At 41.2% G+C, this 20638-nt stretch overlaps 1 protein-coding gene across 7 annotated transcripts in view; it reads right to left on the bottom strand.

Annotated features, from left to right (window-relative positions):
• The window catches only part of BBOX1 (gamma-butyrobetaine hydroxylase 1), a 483622-nt gene that overhangs the window by 93889 nt on the left and 369095 nt on the right, over positions 1-20638 (bottom strand). The window contains exons 1-2 of one of the 7 annotated variants that reach the window (XM_055282094.2): positions 15767-15982; positions 15329-15632 (exon numbers count right to left, since the gene is read on the bottom strand). The exons of 4 other annotated variants lie outside the window; for them this stretch is intronic. The gene's annotated coding sequence lies outside the window, so the exon portion shown is untranslated. Of the gene's footprint in view, positions 1-14742; positions 15004-15328; positions 15983-20638 lie in introns of those variants that run through there. 2 more of the 7 variants (XM_055282097.2, XM_055282093.2) reach the window with 2 other exon arrangements.

Here is a 20638-nt window from a genome sequence, read left to right on the forward strand (position 1 = left end):
GGAGCCAAGATGGCCGAATAGGAACAGCTCCGGTCTCCAGCTCCCAGCCCGAGCGACACAGAAGACGGGTGATTTCTGCATTTCTGCTTGAGGTACCGGTTTCATCTCACTAGGGAGTGCCTAACAGTGGGTTCAGGACAGCCGGTGAAGCGCACTGTGCGCGAGCCGAAGCAGGGCGAGGCATTGCCTCACTCGGGAAGCGCAAGGGGTCAGGGAGTTCCCTTTCCTAGTCAAAGAAAGGGAAAACAGACGGCACCTGGAATATCGGGTCAGTCCCGTCCTAATACTGCGCTTTTCCAACGGGCCTGGAAAACGGAACACTAGGAGATTGTGTCCCGCACCTGGCTCGGAGGGTCCTATGCCCACAGAGTCTTGCTGATTGCTAGCACAGCAGTCTGAGATCACGCTGCAAGGCGGCAACGAGGCTGGGGGAGGGGCGCCCGCCATTGCCCAGGCTTGCTTAGGTAAACAAAGCAACCAGGAAGCTCGAACTGGGTCGAGCCCACCACAGCTCAAGGAGGCCCACCTGCCTCTGTAGGCTCCACCTCTGGGGGCAGGGCACAGACAACCAAAAACTCAGCGAGAACCTCCACAGCCTTAAATATCCCTGTCTGACTGACAGCTTTGAAGAGAGTAGTGGTTCTCCCAGCACGCAGCTGGAGATCTGAGAACGGACAGACTGCCTCCTAAAGTGGGTCCCTCACCCCTGAGCAGCCTAACTGGGAGGCACCCCCCCAGTGGGACAGACTGACACCTCATTCAACCGGGTACTCCTCTGAGACAAAACTTTCAGGGGAACTATCAGACAGCTGAATTTGTGGTCTCACGAAAATCCGCTGTTCTGCAGCCACCGCTGCTGACACCCAGTCAAACAGGGTCTGGAGTGGACCTCTAGTAAACTCCAACAGACCTGCAGCTGAGGGTCTTGTCTGGTAGAAGGAAAATTAACAAACAGAAAGGACATCCACACCAAAAACCCATCTGTACATCACCATCATCGAAGACAAAAAGTAGACAAAACCACAAAGATGGGGAAAAAACAGACCAAAAAAACTGGAAACTCTAAAAAACAGAGCACCTCTCCTCCTCCAAAGGAACGCAGTTCCTCACCAGCAACGGAACAAAGCTGGATGGAGGATGACTTTGATGAGTTGAGAGAAGAAGGCTTCAGACGATCAAACTACTCTGAGCTACGAGAGGAAATTCAAAACAATAGCAAAGAAGTTAAAAACTTTGAAAAAAAATTAGAAGAATGGATAACTAGAATAACCAATGGAGAGAAGGGCTTCAAGGAGATGATGGAGCTGAAAGCCAAGTTTCGAGAACTACGCGAAGAATGCAGAAGCCTCAGTAGCAGATGCGATCAACTGGAAGAAAGGGTATCGCTGATTGAAGATGAAATGAATGAAATGAAGAGAGAAGGGAAGTTTAGAGAAAAAAGAATAAAAAGAAATGAACAAAGCCTCCAAGAAATTTGGGACTATGTGAAAAGACCAAACCTACGTCTGATTGGTGTACCTGAAAATGATGGGGAGAATGGAACCAAGTTGGAAAACACTCTGCAAGATATTATCCAGGAGAACTTCCCAAATCTAGCAAGGCAGGCCAGCATTCAGATTCAGGAAATACAGAGAACGCCACAAAGATACTCCTCGAGAAGGGCAACTCCAAGACACATAATTGTCAGATTCACCAAAGTGGAAATGAAGGAAAAAATGTTAAGGGCAGCCAGAGAGAAAGGTCGGGTTACCCACAAAGGGAAGCCCATCAGACTAACAGCTGATCTCTCAGCAGAAACTCTACAAGCCAGAAGAGAGTGGGGACCGATATTCAACATTCTTAAAGAAAAGAATTTTCAACCCAGAATTTCCTATCCCGCCAAACTAAGCTTCATAAGTGAAGGAGAAATAAAATACTTTACAGACAAGCAAACGCTGAGTGATTTTGTCACCACCAGGCCGGCCCTAAAAGAGCTCCTGAAGGAAGCACTAAACATGGAAAGGAACAACCGGTACCAGCCACTGCAAAAACATGCCAAATTGTAAAGACCATCGAGGCTAGGAAGAAACTATAGCAACTAACGAGCAAAATAACCAACTAACATCATAATGACAGGATCAGATTCACACATAACAATATTCACGTTAAATGTAAATGGGCTAAATGCTCCAATCAAAAGACACAGACTGGCAAACTGGATAAGAAGTCAGGACCCATCAGTGTGCTGTATTCAGGAAACCCATCTCACGTGCAGAGACACACATAGACTCAAAATAAAGGGATGGAGGAAGATCTATCAAGCAACTGGAAAACAAAAAAAGGCAGGGGTTGCAATCCTAGTCTCTGATAAAATAGACTTTAAACCAACAAAGATCAAAAGAGACAAAGAAGGCCATTACATAATGGTAAAGGGATCAATTCAACAAGAAGAGCTAACTATCCTAAATATATATGCACCCAACACAGGAGCACCCAGATTCATAAAGCAAGTCCTCAGTGACCTACAAAGGGACTTAAACTCCCACACAATAATAATGGGAGATTTTAACACCCCACTGTCAGCATTAGACAGATCAACGAGACAGAAAGTTAACAAGGATATCCAGGAATTGAACTCAGCTCTACATAAAGTGGACCTAATAGACATCTACAGAACTCTCCACCCCAAATCAACAGAATATACATTTTTTTCAGCACCACACCACACCTATTCCAAAATTGACCACATAGTTGGAAGTAAAGCTCTTCTCAGCAAATGTAAAAGAACAGAGATTATAACAAACTGTCTCTCAGACCACAGTGCAATCAAACTAGAACTCAGGATTAAGAAACTCAGTCAAAACCGCTCAACTACATGGAAACTGAACAACCTGCTCCTGAATGACTATTGGGTACATAATGAAATGAAGGCAGAAATAAAGATGTTCTTTGAAACCAACGAGAACAAAGACACAACATACCAGAATCTCTGGGACACGTTCAAAGCAGTGTGTAGAGGGAAATTTATAGCACTAAATGCCCACAAGAGAAAGCAGGAAAGATCCAAAATTGACACCCTAACATCACAATTAAAAGAACTAGAAAAGCAAGAGCAAACACATTCAAAAGCTAGCAGAAGGCTAGAAATAACTAAAATCAGAGCAGAACTGAAGGAAATAGAGACACAAAAAACCCTTCAAAAAATTAATGAATCTAGGAGCTGGTTTTTTGAAAAGATCAACAAAATTGATGGACCGCTAGCAAGACTAATAAAGAAGAAAAGAGAGAAGAATCAAATAGATGCAATAAAAAACGAAAAAGGGGATATCACCACCGATCCCACAGAAATACAATCTACCATCAGAGAATACTACAAACACCTCTATGCAAATAAACTAGAAAATCTGGAAGAAATGGATAAATTCCTCGACAAATACACCCTCCCAAGACTAAACCAGGAAGAAGTTGAATCTCTGAATAGACCAATAACAGGTCCTGAAATTGTGGCAATAATCAATAGCTTACCAACCAAAAAGAGTCCAGGACCTGATGGATTCACAGCTGAATTCTACCAGAGGTACAAGGAGGAACTGGTACCATTCCTTCTGAAACTATTCCAATCGATAGAAAAAGAGGGAATCCTCCCTAACACATTTTACGAAGCCAGCATCGTCCTGATACCAAAACCTGGCAGAGACATAACCAAAAAAGAGAATTTCAGACCAATATCCTTGATGAACATTGATGCAAAAATCCTCAATAAAATACTGGCAAACCGAATCCAGCAGCACATCAAAAAGCTTATCCACCATGATCAAGTGGGCTTCATCCCTGGGATGCAAGGCTGGTTCAACATACGCAAATCAATAAATGTAATCCAGCATATAAACAGAACCAAAGACAAAAACCACATGATTATCTCAATAGATGCAGAAAAGGCCTTTGACAAAATTCAACAACCCTTCATGCTAAAAACTCTCAATAAATTAGGTATTGATGGGACGTATCTCAAAATAATAAGAGCTATCTACAACAAACCCACAGCCAATATCATACTGAATGGGCAAAAACTGGAAGCATTCCCTCTGAAAACTGGCACAAGACAGGGATGCCCTCTCTCACCGCTACTATTCAACATAGTGCTGGAAGTTCTGGCCAGAGCAATCAAGCAGGAGAAGGAAATAAAGGGTATTCAATTAGGAAAAGAGGAAGTCAAATTGTCCCTGTTTGCAGATGACATGATTGTATATCTAGAAAACCCCATTGTCTCAGCCCAAAATCTCCTTAAGCTGATTAGCAACTTCAGCAAAGTCTCAGGATACAAAATTAATGTACAAAAATCACAAGCATTCTTGTACACCAATAACAGACAAACAGAGAGCCAAATCATGAGTGAACTCCCATTCACAATTGCTTCAAAGAGAATAAAATACCTAGGAATCCAACTTACCAGGGATGTGAAGGACCTCTTCAAGGAGAACTACAAACCACTGCTCAATGAAATAAAAGAGGATACAAACAAATGGAAGAACATTCCATGCTCATGGGTTGGAAGAATCAATATCGTGAAAATGGCCATACTGCCCAAGGTAATTTATAGATTCAATGCCATCCCCATCAAGCTACCAATGACTTTCTTCACAGAATTGGAAAAAACTACTTTAAAGTTCATATGGAACCAAAAAAGAGCCCGCATCGCCAAGTCAATCCTAAGCCAAAAGAACAAAGCTGGAGGCATCACGCTACCTGACTTTAAACTATACTACAAGGCTACAGTAACCAAAACAGCATGGTACTGGTACCACAACAGAGACATAGATCAATGGAACAGAACAGAGCCCTCAGAAATGATGCCACATAGCTACAACTATCTGATCTTTGACAAACCTGACAAAAACAAGAAATGGGGAAAGGATTCCCTATTTAATAAATGGTGCTGGGAAAACTGGCTAGCCATATGTAGAAAGCTGCAACTGGATCCCTTCCTTACACCTTATACAAAAATTAATTCAAGATGGATTAAAGACTTATATGTTAGACCTAAAACCATTAAAATCCTACAAGAAAACCTAGGCAATACCATTCAGGACATAGGCGTGGGCAAGGACTTCATGTCTAAAACACCAAAAGCAATGGCAACAAAAGCCAAAATCGACAAATGGGATCTCATTAAACTAAAGAGCTTCTGCACAGCAAAAGAAACTATCATCAGAGTGAACAGGCAACCTACACAATGGGAGAAAATTTTTGCAACCTACTCATCTGACAAAGGGCTAATATCCAGAATCTACAATGAACTCAAACAAATTTACAAGAAAAAAACAAACAACCCCATCAAAAAGTGGGCAGAGGACATGAACAGACACTTCTCAAAAGAAGACATTTATGCAGCCAAAAAACACATGAAGAAATGCTCCTCATCACTGGCCATCAGAGAAATGCAAATCAAAACCACAGTGAGATACCATCTCACACCAGTTAGAATGGCCATCATTAAAAAATCAGGAAACAACAGGTGCTGGAGAGGATGTGGAGAAATAGGAACACTTTTACACTGTTGGTGGGACTGTAAACTAGTTCAACCATTGTGGAAGTCAGTGTGGCGATTCCTCAGGGATCTCGAACTAGAAATACCATTTGACCCAGCCATCCCATTACTGGGTATATACCCAAAGGACTATAAATCATGCTGCTATAAAGACACATGCACACGTATGTTTATTGCGGCACTATTCACAATAGCAAAGAGTTGGAACCAACCCAAATGTCCAACAACGATAGACTGGATTAAGAAAATGTGGCACATATACACCATGGAATATTATGCAGCCATAAAAAATGATGAGTTCGTGTCCTTTGTAGGGACATGGATGAAACTGGAAAACATCATTCTCAGTAAACTATCACAAGGACAAAAAACCAAACACCGCATGTTCTCACTCATAGGTGGGAATTGAACAATGAGAACTCATGGACACAGGAAGGGGAACATCACGCTCGGGGGACTGTTGTGGGGTGGGGGGAGGGGGGAGGGACAGCATCAGGAGATACACCTAATGCTAAATGACGAATTAATGGGTGCAGGAAATCAACATGGCACATGGATACATATGTAACAAACCTGCACATTGTGCACATGTACCCTAAAACCCTAAAGTATAATTAAAAAAAAAAAAAAAAAAAAGAAAATGTGGCACATATGCACCATGGAATACTATGCAGCCATAAAAAAGGATGAATTCATGTCCTTTGCAGGGACATGGATGAAGCTGGAAACCATCATTCTCAGCAAATTATCACAAGAACAGAAGACCAAATACCGCATGTTCTCACTCATAAGTGGGACTTGAACAATGAGAACACATGGACACAGGGAGCGGAATATCACACACTAGGGCCTGTCAGGGGGTAGGGGCTAGGGGAGGGAGAGCATTAGAAGAAATACTAGGGCAATCAGTCAAGAGAAAGAAAGAAAGGGTATTCAACGTAGATGACGGGTTGATGGGTGCAGCAAACCACCATGGCACGTGTATACCTGCACATTCCGCACATGTACCCCAAACCTGCACATTCTGCACATGTACCCCAAACCTGCACATGCTGCACATGTACCCCAAACCTGCACATTCTGCATATGTACCCCAGCACTTAAAGTATAACTTAAAAAAAAATTAGGGCCAGGCGCAGTGGCTCACGCCTGTAATCCCGACACTTTGGGAGGCTGAGGCGGGTGGATCACGAGGTCAGGAGATCGAGACCACCCTAGATAACACGGTGAAACCCCGTCTCTACTAAAAATACAAAAGATTAGCCAAGCGTGATGGCAGGCGCCTGTAGTCGCAGCTACTCCAGTGGCTGAGGCAGGAGAATGGCGTGAACCTGGGAGGCGGAGCTTGCAGTGAGCCGAGATCTCACCACTGCACTCCACCCTGGGCGACAAAGCCAGACTCCATCTCAAAAAAAAGAAAAAAAATATTAGTAGCTACATCTTAAGATTGTTGTGTGTTGGGGGATGGAGCCAAGATGGCCGAATAGGAACAGCTCCGGTCTCCAGCTCCCAGCCCGAGCGACACAGAAGACGGGTGATTTCTGCATTTCTGCTTGAGGTACTGGTTTCATCTCACTAGGGAGTGCCAAACAGTGGGTGCAGGACAGTCGGTGAAGCGCACTGTGCGCGAGCCGAAGCAGGGGGAGGCATTGCCTCACTCGGGAAGCGCAAGGGGTCAGGGAGTTCCCTTTCCTAGTCAAAGAAAGGGGTAACAGACGGCACTTGGAATATCGGGTCAGTCCCATCCTAATACTGCACTTTTCCAACGGGCCTGGAAAACGGCACACTAGGAGATTGTGTCCCGCACCTGGCTCGGAGGGTCCTATGCCCACGGAGTCTCGCTGATTGCTAGCACAGCAGTCTGAGATCAAGCTGCAAGGCAGCAGCGATGCTGGGGGAGGGGTGCCCGCCATTGCCCAGGCTTGCTTAGGTAAACAAAGCAGCCAGGAAGCTCGAACTGGGTGGAGCCTACCACAGCTCAAGGAGGCCTGCCTGCCTCTGTAGGCTCCACCTCTGGGGGCAGGGCACAGACAACCAAAAACTCAGCAGGAACCTCCACAGACTTAAATGTCCCTGTCTGACTGACAGCTTTGAAGAGAGTAGTGGTTCTCCCAGCACACAGCTGGAGATCTGAGAATGGACAGACTGCCTCCTAAAGTGGGTCCCTCACCCCTGAGCAGCCTAACTGGGAGGCACCCCCCAAGTAGGGACAGACTGACACCTCATTCGGCCAGGTACTCTTCTGATACAAAACTTCCAGAGAAACTATCAGACAGCTGAATTTGTGGTCTCACGAAAATCCGCTGTTCTGCAGCCACCACTGCTGACACCCAGCCAAACAGGGTCTGGAGTGGACATCTAGTAAACTCCAACAGACCTGCAGCTGAGGGTGCTGTCTGGTAGAAGGTAAACTAAGAAACAGAAAGGACATCCACACCAAAAACCCATCTGTACATCACCATCATCAAAGACAAAAAGTAGGTAAAACCACAAAGATGGGGAAAAAACAGAGCAGAAAAACTGGAAACTCTAAAAAGCAGAGCACCTCTCCTCCTCCAAAGGAACGCAGTTCCTCACCAGCAACGGAACAAAGCTGGATCGAGGATGACTTTGACGAGTTGAGAGAAGAAGACTTCAGATGATCAAACTACTCTGAGCTACGAGAGGAAATTCAAAACAATAGCAAAGAAGTTAAAAACTTTGAAAAAAATTAGAAGACTGGATAACTAGAATAACCAATGGAGAGAAGGGCTTAAAGGAGATGATGGAGCTGAAAGCCAAGTTTTGAGAACTACGCGAAGATTGCAGAAGCCTCAGTAGCAGATGCGATCAACTGGAAGAAAGGGTATCGCTGATGGAAGATGAAATGAATGAAATGAAGAGAGAAGGGAAGTTTAGAGAAAAAAGAATAAAAAGAAATGAACAAAGCCTCCAAGAAATTTGGGACTATGTGAAAAGACCAAACCTACGTCTGATTGGTGTACCTGAAAATGATGGGCAGAATGGAACCAAGTTGGAAAACACTCTGCAAGATATTATCCAGGAGAACTTCCCCAATCTAGCAAGGCAGGCCAACATTCAGATTCAGGAAATACAGAGAACGCCACAAAGATACTCCTCGAGAAGAGCAACTCCAAGACACATAATTGTCAGATTCACCAAAGTTGAAATGAAGGAAAAAATGTTAAGGGCAGCCAGAGAGAAAGGTCGGGTTACCCACAAAGGGAAGCCCATCAGACTAACAGCTGATCTCTCAGCAGAAACTCTACAAGCCAGAAGAGAGTGGGGGCCGATATTCAACATTCTTAAAGAAAAGAATTTTCAGCCCAGAATTTCATATCCAGCCAAACTAAGCTTCATAAGTGAAGGAGAAATAAAATACTTTACAGACAAGCAAACGCTGAGTGATTTTGTCACCACCAGGCCTGCCCTAAAAGAGCTCCTGAAGGAAGTACTAAACATGGAAAGGAACAACTGGTACCAGCCACTGCAAAAACATGCCAAATTGTAAAGACCATCAAGGCTAGGAAGAAACTGCATCAACTAATGAGCAAAATAACCAACTAACATCATAATGACAGGATCAGATTCACACATAACAATATTAACGTTAAATGTAAATGGGCTAAATGCTCTAATTAAAAGACATAGACTGGCAAACTGGATAAGAAGTCAGGACCCATCAGTGTGCTGTATTCAGGAAACACATCTCACGTGCAGAGACACACATAGACTCAAAATAAAGGGATGGAGGAAGATCTATCAAGCAAATGGAAAACAAAACAAGGCAGGGGTTGCAATCCTAGTCTCTGATAAAATAGACTTTAAACCAACAAAGATCAAAAGAGACAAAGAAGGCCATTACATAATGGTAAAGGGATCAATTCAAAAAGAAGAGCTAACTATCCTAAATATATATGCACCCAACACAGGAGCACCCAGATTCATAAAGCAAGTCCTCAGTGACCTACAAAGGGACTTAAACTCCCACACAATAATAATGGGAGATTTAACACCCCACTGTCAACATTAGACAGATCAACGAGACAGAAAGTTAACAAGGATATACAGGAATTGAACTCAGCTCTACATAAAGTGGACCTAATAGACATCTACAGAACTCTCCACCCTAAATCAACAGAATATACATTTTTTTCAGCACCACACCACACCTATTCGAAAATTGACCACATAGTTGGAAGTAAAGCTCTCCTCAGCAAATGTAAAAGAACAGAAATTATAACAAACTGTCTCTCAGACCACAGTGCAATCAAACTAGAACTCAGGATTAAGAAACTCACTCAAAACCGCTCAAGTACATGGAAACTGAACAACCTGCTCCTGAATGACTATTGGGTACATAATGAAATGAACGCAGAAATAAAGATGTTCTTTGAAACCAACGAGAACCAAGACACAACATACCAGAATCTCTGGGACACGTTCAAAGCAGTGTGTAGAGGGAAATTTATAGCACTAAATGCCCACAAGAGAAAGCAGGAAAGATCCAAAATTGACACCCTAACATCACAATTAAAAGAACTAGAAAAGCAAGAGCAAACACATTCAAAAGCTAGCAGAAGGCTAGAAATAACTAAAATCGGAGCAGAACTGAAGGAAATAGAGACACAAAAAAACCTTCAAAAAATTAATGAATCCAGGAGCTGGTTTTTTGAAAAGATCAACAAAATTGATAGACTGCTAGCAAGACTAATAAAGAAGAAAAGAGAGAAGAATCAAATAGATGCAATAAAAAATGAAAAAGGGGATATCACCACGGATCCCACAGAAATACAATCTACCATCAGAGAATACTACAAACACCTCTATGCAAATAAACTAGAAAATCTAGAAGAAATGGATAAATTCCTCGACAAATACACCCTCCCAAGTCTAAATCAGGAAGAAGTTGAATCTCTGAATAGACCAATAACAGGTTCTGAAATTGTGGCAATAATCAATAGCTTACCAACCAAAAAGAGTCCAGGACCTGATGGATTCACAGCCGAATTTTACCAGAAGTACAAGGAGGAACTGGTACCATTCCTTCTGAAACTATTCCAATCGATAGAAAAAGAGGGAATCCTCCCTAACACATTTTATGAAGCGAGCATCATCCTGATACCAAAGCCTGGCAGAGACCTAACCAAAAAAGAGAATTTCAGACCAATATCCTTGATGAACATTGATGCAAAAATCCTCAATGAAATACTGGCAAACCGAATCCAGCAGCACATCAAAAAGCTTATCCACCATGATCAAGTGGGCTTCATCCCTGGGATGCAAGGCTGGTTCAACATACGCAAATCAATAAATGTAATCCAGCATATAAACACAACCAAAGACAAAAACCACATGATTATCTCAATAGATGCAGAAAAGGCCTTTGATAAAATTCAACAACCCTTCATGCTAAAAACTCTCAATAAATTAGGTATTGATGGGACGTATCTCAAAATAATAAGAGCTATCTACGACAAACCCACAGCCAATATCATACTGAATGGGCAAAAACTGGCAGCATTCCCTCTGAAAACTGGCACAAGACAGGGATGCCCTCTCTCACCGCTCCTGTTCAACATAGTGCTGGAAGTTCTGGCCAGAGCAATCAGGCAGGAGAAGGAAATAAAGGGTATTCAATTAGGAAAAGAGGAAGTCAAATTGTCCCTGTTTGCCGATGACATGATTTTATATCTAGAAAACCCCATTGTCTCAGCCCAAAATCTCCTTACGCTGATTAGCAACTTCAGCAAAGTCTCAGGATGCAAAATCAATGTACAAAAATCACAAGCATTCTTGTACACCAATAACAGACAAACAGAGAGCCAAATCATGAGTGAATTCCCATTCACAATTGCTTCAAAGAGAATAAAATACCTAGGAATCCAACTTACAAGGGATGTGAAGGACCTCTTCAAGGAGAACTACAAACCACTGCTCAATGAAATAAAAGAGGATACAAACAAATGGAAGAACATTCCATGCTCATGGGTTGGAAGAATCAATATCGTGAAAATGGCCATACTGCCCAAGGTAATTTATAGATTCAATGCCATCCCCATCAAGCTACCAATGACTTTCTTCACAGAATTGGAAAAAACTACTTTAAAGTTCATATGGAACCAAAAAAGAGCCCGCATTGCAAAGTCAATCCTAAGCCAAAAGAACAAAGCTGGAGGCATCACGCTACCTGACTTCAAACTATACTACAAGGCTACAGTAACCAAAACAGCATGGTACTGGTACCACAACGGAGACATAGATCAATGGAACAGAACAGAGCCCTCAGAAATGATGCCACATATCTACAACTATCTGATCTTTGACAAACCTGACAAAAACAAGAAATAGGGAAAGGATTCGCTATTTAATAAATGGTGCTGGGAAAACTGGCTAGCCATATGTAGAAAGCTGAAACTGGATCCCTTCCTTACACCTTATACAAAAATTAATTCAAGATGGATTAAAGACTAAAATGTTAGACCTAAAACCATTAAAATCCTACAAGAAAACCTAGGCAATACCATTCAGGACATAGGCGTGGGCAAGGACTTCATGTCTAAAACACCAAAAGCAATGGCAACAAAAGCCAAAATTGACAAATGGGATCTCATTAAACTAAAGAGCTTCTGCACAGCAAAAGAAACTACCATCAGAGTGAACAGGCAACCTACACAATGGGAGAAAATTTTTGCAACCTACTCATCTGACAAAGGGCTAATATCCAGGATCTACAATGAACTCAAACAAATTTACAAGAAAAAAACAAACAACCCCATCAAAAAGTGGGCAAAGGACATGAACAGACACTTCTCAAAAGAAGACATTTATGCAGCCAAAAAACACATGAAGAAATGCTCATCATCACTGGCCATCAGAGAAATGCAAATCAAAACCACAGTGAGATACCATCTCACACCAGTTAGAATGGCCATCATTAAAAAGTCAGGAAACAACAGGTGCTGGAGAGGATGTGGAGAAATAGGAACACTTTTACACTGTTGGTGGGACTGTAAACTAGTTCAACCATTGTGGAAGTCAGTGTGGCGATTCCTCAGGGATCTAGAACTAGAAATACCATTTGACCCAGCCATCCCATTACTGGGTATATACCCAAAGGACTATAAATCATGCTGCTATAAAGACACATGCACACGTATGTTTATTGCGGCAGTATTCACAATAGCAAAGAGTTGGAACCAACCCAAATGTCCAACAACGATAGACTAGATTAAGAAAATGTGGCACATATACATCATGGAATACTATGCAGCCATAAAAAATGATGAGTTCGTGTCCTTTGTAGGGACATGGATGAAATTGGAAAACATCATTCTCAGTAAACTATCGCAAGGACAAAAAACCAAACACCGCATATTCTCACTCATAGGTGGGAATTGAACAATGAGAACTCATGGACACAGGAAGGGGAACATCACACTCTGGGGACTGTTGTGGGGTGGGGGGAGGGGGGAGGGACAGCATTAGGAGATATACCTAATGCTAAATGACGAGTTAATGCGTGCAGGAAATCAACATGGCACATGGATACATATGTAACAAACCTGCACATTGTGCACATGTACCCTAATACCTAAAGTATAATAAAAAAAAAAAAGAGAGAAAAAAAAATAAAAAAAAAAATAAAAGCAGAGTACATTACATTAAAAAAAGAATGAACTGGAAAAAATCAGAAGAAAATAAGAACTGAAGTATGGAGATATGAAAAGATTTTAAAATGTGATAGAGAGAATAAGAGATACAGAGAACACTGAAAAGTTTGAATATGCATTGAGTCACAGAAAGGAGGAAGATAATGTAAAAAAGCAATAGCTGAAGAAAATATGATAGAACTATTTAAAACTGATGGAAAACATTAAGCTACAGATTCAAGAAGGCCTATAAAAGCCAAGAATAAAAAGAAAATTACAGAAACATAACATTACTGATGGATGACTTCTCAATAGAAACGATGAGGGCCAGAAATATTGGAATGGTATTTTTAAACTTGTGAAAGGAAATAACTTACAGTCTAGAATTCTACATACTGCAAAAATGTCTTTCAAAGGTGAGAGTAAAATAAAGACATTTTCAGGCAAACAAAACTGAATTTGTCACCAGCAGACCCACCCTAAGTGGAATTGTAAAGGTTTGTCACTACATTTTTTTCATGTTTTTATGTAAATTTATTGAAGAGAAACAATGCTTGATAAATTAAAATCTAAAAAAAAAAAAAAAAGATTGTTGTGTGTTAATTAACCTCACCATCTGACATTGACATCTCAGCTTTGGAGAGAAAGGGCAAGAAGATTTTTAGACATTACATGAAGGCTTAACTACATTGTTATTATTTTATATTTTAACCTTTAAATAATAAAATCAATTAATTTTTACTTAGTAAGGTGGAGGTTGACCAGACAGTATTTGTAGTGCCTACACTTTAACATGATTTGAATACATACATACTCTACTCAAGATACCTGCTACCTAAGGTTCTTCAACTTGAAATCTTTTTAAAATTGTAAAATGATTATTATTATTATTTTTAAACTTGGTTTAATAAGTGGCTGAGATACTTAGCAATTTGTGAATACATTCTCATGTGAATAATGAATTCTATAAAGCAATTAGAAGCCAGGTAGAGTAGCCTATAATCCCAGCACTTTGGGAGGCCAGAGCAGAAGGATTGTTTGAGGCCAGGAATTTGAGACCAGCCTGGACAACAAAGTGAGACCCCCATATCTACAAAAAAAAAATTAGGCAGGCATGGTGGTGCATACCTGTACTCTGAGTTACTTGGGAGGTTAAGACAGGAGGATCGCTTGAACCCAAGAGTTTGAGGTTACAGTGAGCTGTGACTGCATCACTGCATTCCAGCCTGGATGACAGAGCGAGACCCTATCTCAGCAACAATAACAACAAAAATAATGCCATTAGAAAAACTAGTCCATTCTCTGAAATAGGTTCACAATTCTGCCTGTCTTGCTTAAGGCATTAAATTTCATGCAAACACTTCATTTGTAAATTATACGAAGGAAAACTTTAGCTTCCCTTCAGTGGAATCACCACGTTCAGATTGGAACTCAAATTATCAAGTCTTTGTTTTCTGATGTAATGCAAAGTACTGGGTTTAGATTTTAGGAAAATTTCTAAATTATTTGAACCAGAACATATATTCATTATGAGAAACCTTATGTTTTTAATCAAATCCATACCTGTAATATACCTTCTTGAGCTTCGTTAAGGGAACAAAACAATTGAAGATGTGCACAATGGCTTTAATTGGCCAGCATTTTAAAGAGGCATGTTATAGTCAGCTTTTTGAGCTTAACAAAGAGCCAGGGTATCATATGCAGTCACCGTTCTTCGGGATGGGTCGTGGATTATTCAGAGAACATTTTGAAAATCCAACCAGAATCCTCCTTGCCCCATCCCCAGTCTCTTTTTAGACAGCATTCTCTCTGTCTCCTCTGTATATTTTCTGGGTCAGCTTAGGGATTGTAAAGTAATTTGACTATCCAAGTTACTAAGCCAAACATAATTGGGAAAGAGAAGCTGCCAAGAAGCAATCAGATCCACTGCATTCCAAAACCAAGCCTATTCTAAATGCTTGATGGACCATCCCCAGCACAGCCCACATGACTGTGAGCTACATGTGAATGGAGTTCTAACTGGATGCTCCCCACCACCTCAGTCCACAGACTTGAATTCACAAACCCTTCCAATAAGGAGAAAAGGAAGTTGAGCTCAATCATACCTGTTCTCAGATATGCTTTACACAGCAAACCACCCAAAACTTACCAAGTAAAGAAACTGTCAGCTTTGGTCCTTAAATCCTTTGGAGAGGGAGCCTTCTGGTGACCGTCACATCCCAGGAATGATCTGTCCCCAGTTTCCAGTCTGATGTGGTACTTTTTCTTGGAAGCCTTTTTGCTCCTGGCAGTTTCACTGCGGCCCTTCCCCCAGACACAGCTGAGGTTTGTAAATGAGGAAGGATGTCTCAATCTGAAGGTGTAGCAACTACTGAAGGGAGCTTGGAGGTTTTTTTGTCTTTGTTTTTTTGTGCTTTTTTTTTTTTTTTTTTAAAGAAAGGAGCCTTTATGGCCTAGAGGGGAAGCAGTTACCAAGAGAAAATACTTTGACTACTGTTGGTTCCCAAAACCACAAAACCCCAGGACTCAATGCAAAACATTACCTCAGTTTAGAATCTTTCCTGACAGAAGGAAAAACAGTTCTCACCTGTCTTGCCTTCTATTTCTGGACCAGCAGTGGCAACAGCAGCAGGTGAACAAGCAGTTCACTTCTTTCCCACCTGTTCGGAGTGACAGCTCATTTATTGCACAACTCACTTAGGGCACGGGCATTGAGAAGTGCATTTAACAGGAAGCAGCTGCCAGCACTCACCCTAGCAGAGGTGAAATGGTATCTACTTGTCAACAGAGTATTCCAATATAAGCCTCTTTAAATGGAGATTTAGTAGTTATAAGGGACTGGTAGAAAGACGGGGATTGGTCCCCTAAGCTTGATGCCCTCCTTTCTCTGCAATTTTGGCTGGAATACATGGTAGTTTCCAGAGAGCTTGGGGCTTTTTTGAAGGTACTTGGTTGCCCAGTGATTTGATTCACAACACACAGCCCTTAGGGCAACAAAAGGGAAAGGCCAGAATAGGCAGCATGCCAGGATTCAGAGCCTGACTGCCAGGCATACGCTTGGAGAGTGCCCAGTGCAGGGGGAGACCTTGTTGGACTGGTCTCAGGTCCTAGGTCCTAACAGTCTAGATTACATTAAAAGAAAGTCTGCAGGTGGAAACTAAGGTCCAGGAGAGAGATGCATGAGTCCTCTGCCCTTCTCCCACCTAACACCCCCCTTCCTAGGCAGATGTAGAAGCAGCCTGCAACTTGTTGCTTCTTGCCCGAAGGATTCACAAGGCTGTGAGTGAGACTCAGTCAAAAAAGAACAAGAGGTAGCCACAGAGAGAGAAAATGCAGCCCAACTGTCTGGTGGCCTCCTTTATGGGAAATCTCTCCTTCCAGAATGTCAGCAACCCCTCCCTAAACGATGCCTTGTCAGATCCTTTAACAATAAAATTTAAACTGTTTCCCTGCATCTGAAGAAAGGAACCTCTTTTCCACTTTCCTCTTTTCTTCCCCTAAGTCTCCAGGTCAAATTACTGACACCTACTGGCCAGTGAAAACAACAGCACGTTTCGTTTTCCATGTATGAGAGGAGGGTGTGCATATGTGGGTGCCCTCATAAATGTGACCAGCATCTTAAACCCACGGTAACTGAAGTTATAAGTATGCCAAAAGCAATCAGATAATTATATTTTAATAATTCATGACATCACAGAAATACACACAATTAATTTTTCCTTTACACTTTGTACTTTAGTAACAATTACTGGAATAAATTAGACAAATTCTGTTTCAGCTTTAAGAAAGTTGCTGACAAGAATGTGCCGGATATACATGGTTTCTAATGGAATGATTAAATAAAACAAACAACAAATAAACCAACAAGTAAATCTGTTAATAAAGTTTAAAGACTTGCACATAAAGAATCGATTCTCACAAATAGGCAAATAATCAAAACTCTGCTCTCCACTGTAAGAAGCTTCTTAAATGAACATGGGAGTGCAACTATCTCTTTGACATACTTATTTTATATCCTTTGGATATGTATCCAGAGGTGGGATTGCAGGATCATATGATAGTTCTATTTTTAATTTTCTGAGGAACCACCATACCGTTTTCCATAACGGTTGTACCAATTTACGTTTCCAGCAACAGTGTGTGTATTAGTCTACTCTCAGACTGCTATAAAGACATACCTGAGACTGGGTAGTTTAACAAGTTTACTGACTCATCATTCTGCATGTCTGGGGAGGCCTCAGGAAACTTACAATCATGGCAGAAGGCAAGAGAGAAGCAAAGGCATGTCTTAGATGGTGGCAGGCAAGAGAGAGCAAATGAATGAAGGGAGAAGAACCTCTTATAAAACCATCACATCCGTGAGAACTCACTCACTATGACAAGAACAGTATGGGGGAAACCACTCCCATGATCCAATCACCCCCCACCAGATCCTTCCCTTGAGATGTGGGGATTATGGGGATTACAATTCGAGATGAGATTTGGGTGGGGACACAGAGCCAAACCATATTAGTGTACAGAGATTCCCTTTTCTCTACATTCTCTTCAGTACTCATCTGTTGTCTTTTTGATGAAAGCCATTCCAACAGTGTAACGTAGTTTCTCATTGTAGGTTGAGTTTTAATTTACATTTCCATGATGATTAGTGATTTGAACATTTTTTCATATATCTTTTGGACATTTGTATGTCTTCTTTTGAGAAATGTCTATTCAGATCCTTTGTCTATTTCTTATCAGATTTTTTTTCTATTGAATTGTTTGCTGTTGAGTATTTCTTATATATTTTGGATACTCTTTGTCAGATGGATAGTTTACAAATATTTTTTCCCATTCCATAGATTATTTTTTCACCCTGTTGACTGTTGCTTTGGTTGTGCAAAAGCTTTTTGTTTTAATGCCACCTCATTTATTTGTGCTTTTGTTGCCTGTGTTCGGGGTCATATACAAAAAACCATTGCCTAGACCAATGTCATTACAGCATTGTTCACAACAATCAATAAAGGGAATCAACCTGGGCTCATCGACAGATGACAGATGAATGGATAAAGAAAATATGTTGTGTGTGTGTGTTTGTGTGTGTGTGTGTGCGTGTGTATGTGTCTAATGGAATTCTATTCAGCCTGAAAAAGAAGGAAATCTTATCATTTGTGACAACATGGATGAGCTTGCAGGAGCTCTGTCTGAGCCTTCCTCCATCTGCACCACTCTCCAAGGGGTGATTTATCGGTAAGAAGAAGGGACTCACCCAGAGCCTATACCATCCTTCTTTTCTAGATAATGCTGAAATTTCAGACCTTTAAAGACTTGTGTCTGCTTCCAGAATCTGTGAGTATTCTCTCCCTTTATCTAGTCAACTGAGGTTGTTCTGCGCCCCTGGTGTGTATGCCCCTAGGCCCAAAGGGGTGATCTAGGGCAGCTCTTTCTATGTGTATGTGGTACACAGATAGACAAAGCTTCGATGTGTGTGCTGGAGTGTCCACAGGGGTTCCCATGAACTCCTTCCCAGTGCATGATGAAACTTGGGATGTGATGAGAAGTGAAGAGAGCTAGGGCCTCATGCTGCAGGTGAGGGGCCAGAGTTTTGGGGAATGACTCTCTCTTCTCTGCCAAATTCTGGTGTGGAACAGTAAGGAATCTGGGACTAAATTCAAACTTGGCCTTCCATGTAACTATGAAGGTATATTTTTAAAAATTAAGAGTAGAACATATTTTATTCAAAGGTTAGGCTGTTATAAGCAGTGCTGTGCTTGTAAATGCTTAAAAAGAGGCTCTCTGAAGATAAACCAACAAACAAAAAGACAATTTGTAGTGTCTGCCATTTACCATGGTCTAAATATTCCCACCATGGCTGATTTCAAACTACCAGTACAACGTTAATAAATCTTAATTTGGGAAGAGAGGCCTATGGCCTGTAATACCTGGCTCCAGCACACCAGTGTTTATAATTTTAAACATTTAGACATCTGGTGTAGGGACCTCAATTTGTATGCTCATCCTGGGTCCCCCAAATGTTAATGATGGGCTTTAGGGCACAGGAAAGTACCAGCATGGCAACAGGCATAGTGGCTCACGCCTGTAATCCCAGCACTTTGGGAGGCTGAGGTGGGCGGATCACCTGAGGTTGGGAGCTCGAGACCAGCCTGACCAACATGGAGAAACCCTGTTTCTACTAAAAATACAAAATTAGCCAGGCATGGTGGTGCATGCCTGTAATCCCACCTATTCGGGAGGCTGAGGCAGGAGAATTGCTTGAACCCGGGAGGCGGAGGTTGCAGTGAGCCGAGATTGTGCCACTGCACTCCAGCCTGGGCAACAAGAGTGAAACTCCATCTTGAAAAAAAAAAAAGAAAGAAAGGAAAGTGCCAGCATGTAGTAGAGTCCCTTAAATACTTCTCACATAAAAGACTCTGTTAGTTGTGTGACTATGGGCAAGACATTCATCTATAAATTAATATGTACTTTACAGAGTTCTTGACTAAATGAGACAGTTCATGTGAAAGCATCTAGCATGGTTCTTGGCATCTTATATACAACCAATAAATGTTGTTGAAAGAATGAGTACCAGACTAGACATTCAATAAATTTTAAGTTCTTTTTTTATTATCATATTTAGGGAAAATTCAAGTTTTTTTAGTTTAAACTATTCTTAGGTGTTTGTAATTTTCTGCATTTCTTTTTAGGTCATGACAAATGCCCATTTTTGAAGGAATTTTTTTTTCTTGGAGAACCCTTTGTGATAGATATCTCATTTTCATAAAGTTCCCAAGGGAACAGTGCTCACACAGTGTTACTCATTTTAGAAAGTTTGGTAAAATTCCATTTGGCTGCATGTGTGTTATCTGAGCCTAGGGGAAGAAAGCCTGTGTTTTGTATTCGGACTTTGCTCTCAGCTGCATTTTGTATCCTGGGATAGTGGAGAGAAAAATGGCTTTGAATTAATACTTGAGATTTAGTCATTCCATATGTTGCCCTCAGTGAAGAATGTCTTGAGTTTTCAAAGTGAACACATGAGAAATAAAGACATGTACAAGATTCAGTGGCATTCTCTCTCTCATTTGCTTGGCTAATTGAATAAAGCTTAATGATGAATGGTAATTTATATTTGAAACAGTTGTCACCCGTGAACATATTCCATTGGTTGGTAATTTATACACAGTATAAGCATTGCTCTTTTCTCAATAATTTCTAATAGCAGATGTTTTAACTCCGGTGAGGACTTTTTCTTTCTCCTAAAGTATTTCAGTGTTGTTACATGCCCTAATGAGCCATTTTCTCCCTCCTCAATATTTTTTCAGCAGCTAGACTTTCTTTCTTTTTCTTTTTTTTTTAATTTTTTACTTCATAGTGCTACAAATAGCTTTTTTTTTTAACCTACCAATTACTAAGAAAAAGTCACTTTTGCTGAGTCCTGTTTCTATAAGCTCAAATCCCTAGGAAAATTAGCAAAGGTCTTGTCTAC

Source organism: Symphalangus syndactylus, chromosome 6 (assembly GCF_028878055.3).
Source record: "Symphalangus syndactylus isolate Jambi chromosome 6, NHGRI_mSymSyn1-v2.1_pri, whole genome shotgun sequence".
NCBI classification, from domain to species: Eukaryota; Metazoa; Chordata; class Mammalia; order Primates; family Hylobatidae; genus Symphalangus; species Symphalangus syndactylus.